The following is a 13182-nucleotide window of genomic DNA, read 5'->3' on the forward strand; positions in this document are numbered from 1 at the left end:
GATGTATATACATATATATATATATCTAATTTTTCTACTCATCAAAATTCGAAGATGAGGATATACACTGACCAACGGTGGCTCTCTCTCTCTCTCTATATATATATATATATAATTATATGTATATAAATATATTTATGTGCGCACATACCATGAAGTACATTTTTTCCTTGATACGACTCGAGTTGACATCATAGCCATAGCTACACTAAACTACACAGCTTCACACACACATAAGGTGAAACTATGTATACATTCAACTATATATATATATATATATATATATAGCATATACTAACCAACAGAGTCGATAACGTTTAGGGAAGGCCATCGACTGAGTACGACTCTGCGCACGGTTTGTCGAAGAAGAAAGCGCGCCAACCAAAATGAAATGCATGCACCCGCTGTACTGCCTAGCAAACAACGGAAGCATTCAGCATTATGAATAAGTACACTCCAAATGACGATATATCACCACTAATCATGCGAAAAATAAGGATATTATCAAAGAGAATGAGACGAAAACCAACGATGGCTGAACGTGAAAGGAAAACAGCAGATACACACATTTTCCATGCATATATATATATATATATATGTACTATATGCTTGAAATGAGGCCTTTTGTGAGAGAGCAGAGAAATAAGCTTTAGCTGCACAACCAACCCAGAGCTAAGCAGCAAGCGCAACGAGTAGGAAAGAGTTTAGAGAAAAAGCAGTGAAGAAGCCGTTACAGCATCAACAGCAGAACCAAAACGTAGGCACCTGCAACATATAGAGGCGCTCCTAATTGCGACGATGCAGCGCAACACATACACCAGCAGTGGCGACAAAGAACAACAAAAGAGTACAAGAAGAAGAATTCAAAGCCACCCATACATGCGTGACACATATATAGCTGACCCACCAGCATATACATACACACATACACATAGAGTAAGACTTGCGCTGAATTCAGCGGCCATCAAAATTAGGGCCGCAAAGCAAATGGATTGGTCAAGGAAATCAGTGGTTCAAATGCAGGAGCGAAAACACCACCAAGACACAAACAAAAGCGTTCAACACACATAAAAGACCACCAGCCTTCCACTCAAACACCGAAAGCAACGGCAATAATAGCAGCAGCAGCATGCACAGCAGAAAAATCTGCGATAGCAGCAGAATCGCCGCAATAAAAGCGATAACAGCAATAGCAGTGATAGCGGTAGCTCTCCTTATGACGTCCCAGTAGAAGCAGCAACAGCTTGATCAGCAATCCAGTAATAGTAGCACAAGCAAAAGCAGAGTAGAAAATATGCTACACATATATATATATATATTGATACATGCAATTGACCGTGTAGGAATAGCAACGCCACAGTGCAAGGCAGCGGAAGAATGGGAGGCAGCAGCAGTCAGCACACAACTTTTTATTCCCTTCAAAAAGCGGCAGCAGCAGAATTATAACACTCTCGAACGACAGCAAGACCTGAGGAAACGATGCCAAAGGTATTTTGTAGTCGATGCTCAACAGATTGTGCTCAGAGCAGCAGAAAATGCCCATTAGCTGCATGAACCACAGACATATAAATATATACATAAAATATACATATATTTATTTATCTATACATATATGAATACAACTCGTAGCAGCGACAACAGCAGGCGGAACACCAGCTACATTATTATTTGCACACAGAGCAGCAGCGCATATGTATATATATATATATATATATAAGTACAAGTTGTAGCAGCGACATCAGCAGTAAGGAAAGCAGCAGTTCTCACAGCGAGTAACACTTGCCTGCGACATTGAGCAGCACAGCTAGCAGTAGAGAGTGAGAAAAAATTGCTCCACCAGCAACAGCCATAAGGGGTGAAGGAATGCCCAAAACAGCTCCCTGCGAAGCGGCAGCAACAAACGCGAACGGGTGGGTCTGTCAGCAGCTGCTGCACAGCATATAGACTAACACGTAGCGACAAAAGCTTCGAACAAGTGCATTTTATCCCAAAAATGCAGCGACCGCAAACCAACACCTTAGTATACACATATACAAGAGAAACTCAGGCACGCTAGAAGAACACCTGGGGAGCGGCTGTCTTCGTGATATATCCTATGACTTTTTAACAATAGTGCAGCTACAACACCCCGATCAACATATATATATATATATATATATATATATATATATATGTATATAGATGAACATGATTAGCGAAATAGGAAACGTAGTAGAGGCTGTTTGGGTGAGAGCTTGCCACTTTGTCACTGCAAAAAGCAGGAGAGAGTTTGAAGCTACGATTCTAGCAGGTAAATTCCTTTCAAAACCGAGCACGATCGTAGAGGCAAGAACAGCGCTGAAAGAAACAGTGCTGCAGCTACATGCGACTAGCAAATCTTGAAACTGCTCAACATTATGTAGAATCATTTCTTTTGATACTGTGTACCTTGTGTACTGCTATTCGCAGCCGCTACAGAACCAGTAGTAACAGCAAATATTTGAAGACGCTGAAGAGCACCAGAACAGCAGCAGCGGCAGTCCTATTGGCGAGGACAGAGAAGAAAAATTGAGATTCTACAGCGTCATGTTAATTGATTCCGACTAGTGATTGGAGTATAGTTTTCGTAGTAGTAGCAGTTGTTGTTGGTGTAGTAGTAGTAGTACTATCAGTAGTAGTATCGTTAGCAGTTTGAGTAGTGATGGAACTTACAAGGTAAGAGGCACAGCATGAAGAGCTCCTCTAACAGCAAAAAGATCAAAAAGTGAAGCTGCTGCTGCAGATCACGAAGAGACAGCGATATATGCATAGCAAATCACAGTGAGAAAATGCAGTCTTCCGATTCAGTATCGCAAAATTCCAGCGCAACAGCATAGAATCAGTCTACACAACACAGCAGCAACAGCGGCATCGAAAGCGCCAGCGAGAACGGCACCATCTAAGCCTCACGCTTCAGCAGCAGTGGAAAAAGAAAAAATCGCTTCCCTTTGATACTGCAGCAGTGCCACACTTCTGTGATTTCACCAGCGCGTATGCACCAGTAGCCAGTGCTTACAAAGCTTTACCCCTACCTGCGAGTACATATCCATATATATATGCATATGTATATATTATATGTAGAAAGTGAGAAGCTTAGTTTGCTTGAATACGGCTCTTCTTCAGTTGAAAAATGTACTTTGGCGTGTGCTTTCGCAAAATGCATAATGAAAAACATATGCTCAAATTTGTGTCATGAAGAAAGTGCATACAGATGCCACGAAGACAGCCCTGCAGCACTGGCTCTATCCACAACAAAAGAGGAAACAAAACAACGAAGCCGTTTTATTGTACTGCGACAGCATAACAAAAAACAACAGCAGCCGCATAAAAACAACAGCAGCCGCATATCGAAAACTGCAGATAGCTATGATCACCAGCAGCCACAACAGTTAGTAAACTCAAATGAACACTAGTTCTAATGGCACAATCGTAGTTAGAGCAGCAACATGGGTGAAAGCAGCAAAAGCAGTATTTCTTCCGTGCGAAAAGACAGTTGGGTCAAGTGCAACATCAGTACGAACAACACCAGCAGCAACAGCAGCCATGCGAATACAGAAGGAGCACGTACAACTGCGTAGAGCACAACAAAGAACAAAGCTTGTCGGACTGCATTGACGGGAACTTCAGCAGAAAGGTCGTCCACTGCTGGTGGTTGTGCTGTCGCTGCTGTTGTACCAAGTTGCTCTTGAAGCTGCGGCTTCACTGCTCGAACGCTGCTGCTGTTGTGGTTACCGCTGCGGTTGCTTTGGCGGCGCTGCTGCTGCTGCTGCTGCTGCAAAACACTGTGCTTGAAAAAGTGCAAAAAGGGAGGCGCTGCCTGTGTCAGAAACGCGACAAGACATGCAATCGCAGCAACAGCAATAGCTACCAGTATACGCCGTCGCCACTGCTCCCTTACCACTTCCTCAGCACCGTGCTCGACAAATCTTTTACACCTTTTCTTATTCGTCTTGCTACTACTGCTAGTGTTGCTGCTGCTACTACTACTGCTAGTGTTGCTGCTGCTACTGCACTCGCTGCTGCTGCTGTTGTTGTCACTGTCACTGCTAGTGTAGTTGCTGCAGCTGCTGTCTCGCTTGCAGCTTTGGCAGTTCATCCTGTCTGGACGAGCACATGCAGAGTCTAGCTGCAGCCCAAAGCGGTGCCGTCGTCGTTTCTGCAGTTGCTGGTCTGCTGCAAGATCTTCGTCTTGAGTGAAAACTTGCTGCTGCTGCTCTTGCAGTCCACGAGCACTGCACCCAGCATTCGTCTGCAGCGTTGCCAGCACATTGCTCCCACTCATTCGCTTTTGCAGCTCTGTCTTCTGCTGAAACCGCTGCTGCTGCTGCTGCTGCTGCTGCTTTGAGAGCCTCGCTGTGTTGGTGCTCTTTTTGTTGTTGTGGTCTTCCTCACACTCGCTTCTCACAGTGCAGCTGCCTTTTTCAGCACTGCTGTTGCGACTGCCAGGCTGCAAAGCCTCTCGTTCGTACTCAGTGCTGGCTGTTGATGTTATCACCATTATTATGCCTGCCAACAGAACAGCAGCACTGCTGACTTGCCTGACGCCCTGCAGAAAATCTGCTGCTATTGGCTCCCCTTTGCAGCAGGGCGTATTGGCCTCTCTGCAGCGCAGCTATGTTGCGTCTACTGCTGCTTCTGCAGGTGCTGCTGCTCTTGCCAAAGTGACAAAGCATTGCTGGCCCTACGCATCGCTGCTACTACTACTACTGCACAGTCCGGGCGCACGCCTACTACGCCTACTCCTACTACTACCACTGTTAGTAAGACTACTACTACTACTACTAGTAGTGGTACTAGGACGATTACTGGGCTGCACCTGCAAGGTTGTCGTTGATGCTTCTGCTTCTTCTCCCTTGCGAAATTATGAGACTATATACTGGGCCTGCTGCTCGTGTTGCTGCCCTCAGTTGCTGCGGGTCGGTTTGATTGCTTTGGGCGCTGACTATTCTCAGCTCTCTCTGCTGCGTGGGAATGAACAGTATGCAACTGTTCATGCGCAGCTGCTATTGTTTCGACCAGGTTGTTGCTGCTCGACGCTGTATTATCACCTGAAGAGTTGTGCTTTTTTTCAAGGAAAGAGTCAATGACTATGCAAAACAGAGCTGTGGTGCTACTTTGCAAGTGTTGCTCTCCAGCCTTTGTGCTGCTACTGACTCCTTTGTGAGATGTGTGCTGTTGTTTCAATGGCTACTGCTGCACCTGTAACAACTGCTAGATCCCGCAGCTAAGACGTTCTTCTATTGGTGCTGCAAGAGTTTCAAATGCTTTCCTTGCTGTGCTGCTGCTGCTGCAGCACACGTCGTTACTACCAAGTCTCAGTGCTCAAAGATTTGCTGCAACCGCTGCTGCTGCTGCTGCTTATATGAATTCAAAGTCGCTACACCTATTAATGCTGTTTCCGACGCTGCTCAACCTCTTGCAAAAGCGAAAGTTGCTCGTGTCGTTACTGCTGTTTACAAATTGCTGGTCGCAGAAGCTTCAAAGCGTGCTTCAAAACCTGTTGCTGCCGTCCCTGCTCAAGCAGAGATGTAATACTAGAACTACGTCCCTGCACTTACTACTCCCAAGATGCTGTTGTTGCAGATGCTGCTACAGCTGCTGTTTCTGAAGAAGACCGCTGATGCAGATGTTGTTAAAATTGGAACGATACAGAGAAAATTAGCATGGCCCCTGCGCAAGGATGAAGCACAAATTCGATAAGTGTAACCAATTTTTTTTTCTCAAGCAAACGCGACCTAATCGTTCTTCATTCAACCGCCGAGAAGATGTTTCTGCTGCATCAGAATTTTCTTCTACAGCAGCAGCAGAAGCAGGTACGCCAAGGGTTTCAGTGGTGTCGGCACCCGCGATGGCAACAGCGCCACCTGCAGCAGTGTATAAAGAGGTTTCTCAGTACGGTTAGAAGCGCCTGAAAGCAGCCGCAGCGGCTGCATGTAGCTGCAGCAGCAACAGTAGCACCGGTGTGTTTTTATGAAAAACCGCAGCAGCAAGAACAGCAGCGGTGTGTCTTTCTGAAAAGCGCAAGGCAGCAGCATAGGGTGACCTCCAGCAGTTTAAAGTGACCTCCAGCAGCTGTAGCTAGAGAATAGAAGCATAAATATCTACTAAAGAATTATCACTCTCAGCAGTAGCACCGCCATCTGAATTGTGTGTGAAGCAGGTGCATCACATGGTTGGAACAGCAGCCACAGTCGCGGGCGGCAGCAACAGCTGCTCCATCAGTAGTATCAGTACCCATTTGTACAAGGCAGTCACAGCAGAACTACTTAGCGAAAGATTCGATCATAAGTGTGCGATTCATGACGTGCAGAACGCGGAAAAGGGGCTAGAAGCGAACGTTTGTTCGCTGCTTGCGTGTAATTGATATTTACCTAAATCAGCCACTTGCAGACCACTTCGGTGTACATACACTTCAACTTCAAAAGGCATCCATATATACTGACAAAGCGACATATGAGCCTCTTGACTGTTGCGGTAGAAAAAAACATCTTTTCATTCCACAGCGGTGGAAGTCTGCTGCGCTGCTGTCGTTTGACTTACAATGTTCTAAAGCTGTTCCAGCTGCAGGTGCGGGTCTTGCTGTGCCGCTACCGATGCCGGGGTGTCTCCGATTGTCACCGACGTAAGCAAGCCAAGAGTGCATGGAAGTAGCTGGTGTCAAAGAATTAGTGAAGCATTTTGTCGAATTGCTTCACGCTTTCAATAAGGTCCGCAGGGCGAAAGGCACTCGTTAGGAAAAGGCAACGTAGAATATCGAGTGTTTGTTCCCTGTGTTTGTGGCTGGCGGTCTCGCTGTTGGTACTTCTTGGTCTATTGCAAACATACGTGCTCCAGCAAGTACCGAAAAAAGCCCTCCTCTTCATACACACGGAGCAGCACAATCAGCTCTTGCAGCATCACCGCAGCTTTACCTTGCACTTATCAAGTGATCTAAGAGCAGGATTGTCACATGTTTTCTTCTATCTTGAATTGTCTAGAAACGTCGCTTGATAGCATTGTCGCTTCTGACGCGACCGCTCGCCTTACAGTGCATGCAAAGCTCAACAGCATTGAACTAAAAGCAGCGGCAACATGATGGACAGGCCCAAGCACACACACATACTGCAGCAGCCCCAGCAACAACCCACCACCAAGCGAAACAGAAGATTCTTGAGCTGTACTGCCACGAAGGAGCCAGCGCTGCAGACGGGACCATCTCCAACACAGCAGCAGCATAGCCCTACACTGTGTGTGCGTATCTTTATTCTAAAGCAGTAATCTATGTGCATCCATATGCAAATAAACGTAACATAGATATAAATGCACACACACGCATACATATATGGCCTGATCTTACATGTCGTGGAACAATTTGGATTCCAGTCGTCTGTTATCTCTTTTTCGTCCTACTTTAGTTATTTTTCAACATCCATTTCGTTCCTTAATGCTCCACATTTTTGAAAGGGGTTTTATATTTCTTTGCAGTTACCGTTTCCGCAACTGTCTCGTCTCCCCGGTTTCTTAACATCTATTACGTTATGTATAGCTTCACATCTTTTCACTGGTCGTATATACGTTTGCGATCACCGTGTCCGTGACTCTCTCAACTCCCCGGTTTTCTTTTCTGTCTTTCTCGCTTGCCGCTGTGTCGTATTGAATCATACATTGCTGCTGCTACTGATCCTCCTGCTGCTGCTGCTGGTCCGCCTCTCAGTGGTGCTGGCATCCACCTGTTGGCGCCGCTGGTTTACGTGTTCGCGCTACTGGTCACCTGTAAGCTCACCTGGTCTTTGATGTTGCTGATTCTCTTATAACTCCCGATGTTTGCTTCCACTTTGTCTTTTTACTTCCTGCGGCGTGTGTCTCACTCCACTTCTGTACTTCTTCCCCAATTGCTTGGTATTGGCGAGAATATATATATATATTATATATACATATACATATATGTATGTGTGTAGTGCACATACTTTCATGGAGGTAATAGACGAGACCGTCTAAACACTGCTTCATCGTCCTTTACTTACGCTCATATTCATAATTGTATATTCACTTTAGTGTAAACGTGCATGACTTAACATATAATGCATAATTATATATATATATATATATATACATACATACATATGTAGGGCATTTGTGAACCTTTTACTGTCTCGCGCTCTCATTCTCTCGCCATATATATATATATATGTATATATATATATATGTTCCATAATACTTTTTTATTTTTTAGCTAGGATGCTGCTTAGGCACTTGCGTATTTCGTCACAAGCCTGTTTCTGATTTTCTTATCGGTGCACGATATGGGAGCATGGTTCAATGCAGCAGGTTGTATATATGTTTGGAAGTTTCCTCGGCTGCGACTGTCGCTGTTGTTACTGCCTCTCTTGTGTGGTGGCGGTACGCAGCATCTTCACTGCACAGGTCTAGCGGTTGAAGCTGCTTTGTATGCTGCCACTACTACTGCAGCTGCTACCTCCTCAACCGCTTCTTCATCATCTTCATCGTCTTCCTTTGGGGCAGCTTTGCTTCTCGCATTGATATAACTGTTGCAGCTTCTAGGCGTGATGCTGCTGCTGCTGTCGAACAGCCATTGCTGCTGAGCTCCATAGCATTTTCAGCCTCTCCTTGTTGTTGCACGAAGTATTCCACAAACCACACCACTAGTCAAAACACCTGCAAGAGTACCCACAGCAATAGCTCTAGGAATAGCAGCAGCAACACCAACTGCAGTAGCGCACCAGCAATAACAGCGACAAGACTTGCAGCCACAACAGCAGCTGCAGACTTAGCAATACCACCAGCAATAGCAGCAGCAACAGCTACAATCACAGCATCAGCAAAACGCCCAGTCAAACCACCAACCAATTCTCTAACACGACAGAGCACCAGTAAAACCAACAGGCACCACCCCCAGCTACCACAGCACAAGCCACAGCAGAAAGAGCAGCAGCAACAGCAACAGTAGCAATAATCGTAGGAGCAGCAACGTTCAAAGGAAAATGGCCACGGCCTGTTTTGTTTTTCACGCGTGGGTTCATGCAGCTGAAGCGCCAGCAAAAGAAGCAGAAGCAGACCCGCATGTCTACTGCACAGCGGGTTTTCTTGAAGTCTTTATTCTTGATAGGATACAAGAGTGCTGGAGCTCTATGCAGCAGCGATGTTGTGGTGGCCGTCCATTACAGCAGCACCTGACTTCTTCAATTTCTCTGCTGCTGCCGCTGTTGTCGTTCTCTCTGTTTCCGTTGTCGCTGTTGCAGCATCCACAGGAAGTTCTGGTAGTAGTCTACTGAGCGTTCAGCAAAGGAGCTTCTTGTTGCCCAGCTTCAGTGCATGCAAACTTCCCTATCACTTTGTGCCTTACCCCAAAGCAGCCAGTGCCACTCCACCAACAGCAAGCACAGCTGGCGTCTCAACATTGATGTGCTTTTTGCAAGCGCCTAGTTTTGTTGCCCAAGCAGTTGCAGCAGCAGCAACAGCAGCAGCAGGCAGATCAGCAAGCAGAAATCAAGCAAACATAGTAGCAGCTACGACAGAAGCAGCGAAGACCTTTCTTCTACCGAAGAGTTTGTTGTGGTCGTCAACGGCTTTGCGGGGCTTCACCATTTTCGTCAATCCCGATACTGTAGCCGACCAGTACGTTTTTCAACTTCGCAGGATTTCTTCAAAAGAATCGCAAAAATATGTACTTTGTACTCAGCACGCACTTAAGTGTATATTTAAATGTTTGCAACTACGTAAACATCAGCCAAATTCGTGCCTCTCATGTGTACAAACAACTGAGGAATCCTGCTCAGATATTTATACACGTACATGTGTGTGCGTGTGTATGTTCATGTTCATAAATATTTGTACGCGCATGTGTATGCATGCATATTTGTTCTTGAGTAGATGCATCAAACGTACTTGTTTGCGTGCAGGTTGAAAAAGGGAAAGCGGCGAACAAGAGAATATATATCATCAGACTGACGTTGACATACTTTGACGCACTACATATGTACCATCACAACTACCACACATAAGTCAGTCCACATATATGTATTTTGTACGTATATGTACCGCACCTAGATCTAAATCAAGACATATAAATATGTACTGCTACTTTGTCCAAGGCAAAGAAGTGACGTTGAAGACGTACGAAGGCGTAGAGCAGCACTCTGTGACTTATACATAAATATATATATATGAGTCAATTTGTGGAATTTTTCCTCTTCTGCAAAAATTGATGTGAGGAGAGCCAGTGGTCTTCTTAGTGCTGTGAAGGTCGTGTACGTACACCATCTAACTCTACGTAGACGAGAATAAAGAAGTGGAAACCCTTTGTTATGTTTCCAGAAAAGAGCTGATAGTGAGAACGTACGGTCGCCTAGAGGCAGCAGAGGGACACGTGCGTCGCATTCGAGTGAAACTGCGTGGACATGATAAGAAACTGGCAAGAAGAAGGAGAGCAAAACAAGGCGTTGCAATTGCTTTAAAGCGCAGAAATCTTTTGTACTGGAAAAACAGGGAAGCCAAAGAAACAACACCACTAGTCAACTGGCTGCTCCTGTCTCGTCTCTCTCTCTCACAGCTTCGCCGTCTCGCCCAAGCCTTGCAGACCAATACTGCGCTTGAATCAGCAGCCGAAACAGCGGCAACTGAAGAAGCAATAGGCAGCACCACCAATACGCACCAGCAATAGGCAACTACGCTACATTGAAGAGAAAGGCAGCTCTATTAGGCACAAGCTACACTAGACAGAAGCAGTAGACGACTACAGTAGGCACAGCAACAGCCACAGCAGCACTAGGTAGCTGCACTAAGCGAAGCAATAGACACCTGCGATGATAGGCACAGCAGCAGCAACAGTAATAGTAGTAGTAGGCAGTAGCAATCAATAGGCAGAAACGATAGGCAGCTACAATAGGGACCAGCAGTTGCTGGTGTTGTGGAGGCTGTATGGAGGAGCCGCAGCATCAGCATGCAGGAAGCGAAGAAGTGCTCGGTGGGGCGAATCAGCAGAGAGAGGCCATTCAGTAGATAGCAGCAAATCTTGTTCTCGTAGATGCTGTCGCAGCAACACTTAAGCTTTAGGTGGTTCAACAACGATGTCGCAGCTGAAGAGGGGAGCAGCAGCAAGGAGACAACAGCAGCACCAGCAGCAACGCCAAGTTTGTTTTGCCTGAAAAATTCATCAAAGCAATAGTTGCAAGCTGTATCGCACTCATTGCAGCTGCAGCAACATACACAGGCAAGAGCATCTTGGAGATACTAACGCAGCGGCTCTTGCTCTGACCGAGCCTGCTTTCTAGATGTACACGTCTGATTCGACATATATATTTATCTTTGTCGATTTCCTGTGGTGCTTGTGTATCTCGTCTCCTTTCCACATGCAGAGTTCTGCAGTGGCATTTTCTCATCTTCGTTGAAAATGTTTGTAGCTTCCTTGAGCCGTGTATACGGTACCTGCTCTTTTTTTGTATGTAAGAATGCGTCTTTCAAATTCTCATATCTGCCCGCAAATGTTCTACTTTTTTAAATGTATATTAATGTGGCTTCTGCTCTGTAAATGCAGAAGCATATACCGTATGAATCTTTTTGCTATCTAGTATATCTAGCGTTTGCCTTGTTGCGAAGCACACAAATTAGAAGAGGAACTTCCAAGATACAACTGCATGCGTAAGTGAATGCCAATTACCGCATCTACTCTTTTCCAAATACGCTTGTAAATATCAAAGCCGATCATTATAAATGTCAAGCTATACCTCTACATCTGTGTATATATGTAATATATCAATCACGCAAATGCATGATATACTAGTATACGTTCAATTGTCTAAATCCTATAGTAGGTGCGGGAGGTTTTCTGTTTTGGGACTACCGCGTAACAAGTCATTCTGTCCCATCTCAAGAACTTAAGAACGCCATGCGTGTTCATACACATGTATACAAGTAGATGAATGTATTTATTTTCAAAATAAATACATTCGATATTGTTTGCGGGTCCTTTTAAAGTAAGAAATGAGCATTGAAGGAACACTTACGAACGCATCTATTCGATGCAAACGCAAACTCAGAGTGTATTTATATATATATATATATATATATATATATTGTTTTCGCACTTCTGAGGAGGACGATGTAAGGTGAGAATTTGAAGCCTCGCGACTTTATCTTGTTACATCACAGCGCAGCAAATGACGGACTGTATTTACTAATGAAAGTCATTTCAAAGTTGATACTGCCCGCCACGCACCCCTTTACCGCTTTGAAGATACAAGTGCCTGCATAATGAACTTAAAAAGCTTGATGCATAGGTGAATTGATGCTCTTCAATCGTCTTCTCTGCATACACTAAAACGTGTATGAAGACAGAAGCGACAACGTTACAAATGAATTTATTCGTACATGAGTGACAAAGAGCAGAAGCAACTGTAGACTCTCATGTGTTATAGTTTTTCAGCAGAAAAGTTTACCTCAAAAGGGATTTATACTTGAACAGGGCATTTATGAAAAAGCGCCTTAATGCTACTCGAAAACAACAAAAACAGCTCCAGACTGTGCACATCATATACTATTTATACGTAACAGGCAATTCGTAGATGCAGCATCTGCAATGCAATTTTTTCACTAAAGCTACTGAAACATCAGAACGAATGTGATTTTACGCGTGCCACACGATGTGCTGCAAGAGATGATTGCCTATTTGTTGGACATAAAGCAGCAGCAAATAAATTAGTAAAGAAGGCTAAATTTACTGCAATAATCATGCATATTAGTCCCCAAAGGTGCAGACGAGTAAGCAAATTTGACTTGGGAATTTCAATTCTTTGCTGAAACATACACAATATCGTTGGCTTGGCTGCTACCACACAAGAGGCCGGACGCCATCTTCATTGAAGACGAACACTCTAACATTGCTTTCTTCCGCTTCTCAGCGCGCGCTTGGCAAATTTGTATATGCATCCATGCTTCTCATATACTTGTACACTTAAGAACGCAAACATGTTTTTTGCATACGCATATACGCAATCAAACAGGTGAAAAAACAAAGTCTAAAGTGCAATGTCATCAGCCTCAGGGATGTGTAAAGGGGGAGATGTAGGCAGCCGTTTTGTCAAGATTTCTACTCCATCCTTTGTGATGAGCAACGTATGCTCAAACTGAGCAGAACGTGTGCCATCTGCTGTGCATGCTGTCCAGTCA

The sequence above is a fragment of the Podarcis erhardii genome, assembly GCF_964252035.2.
Source record: "Podarcis erhardii genome assembly, contig: HAP1_SCAFFOLD_240, whole genome shotgun sequence".
NCBI lineage: Eukaryota > Metazoa > Chordata > Lepidosauria > Squamata > Lacertidae > Podarcis > Podarcis erhardii.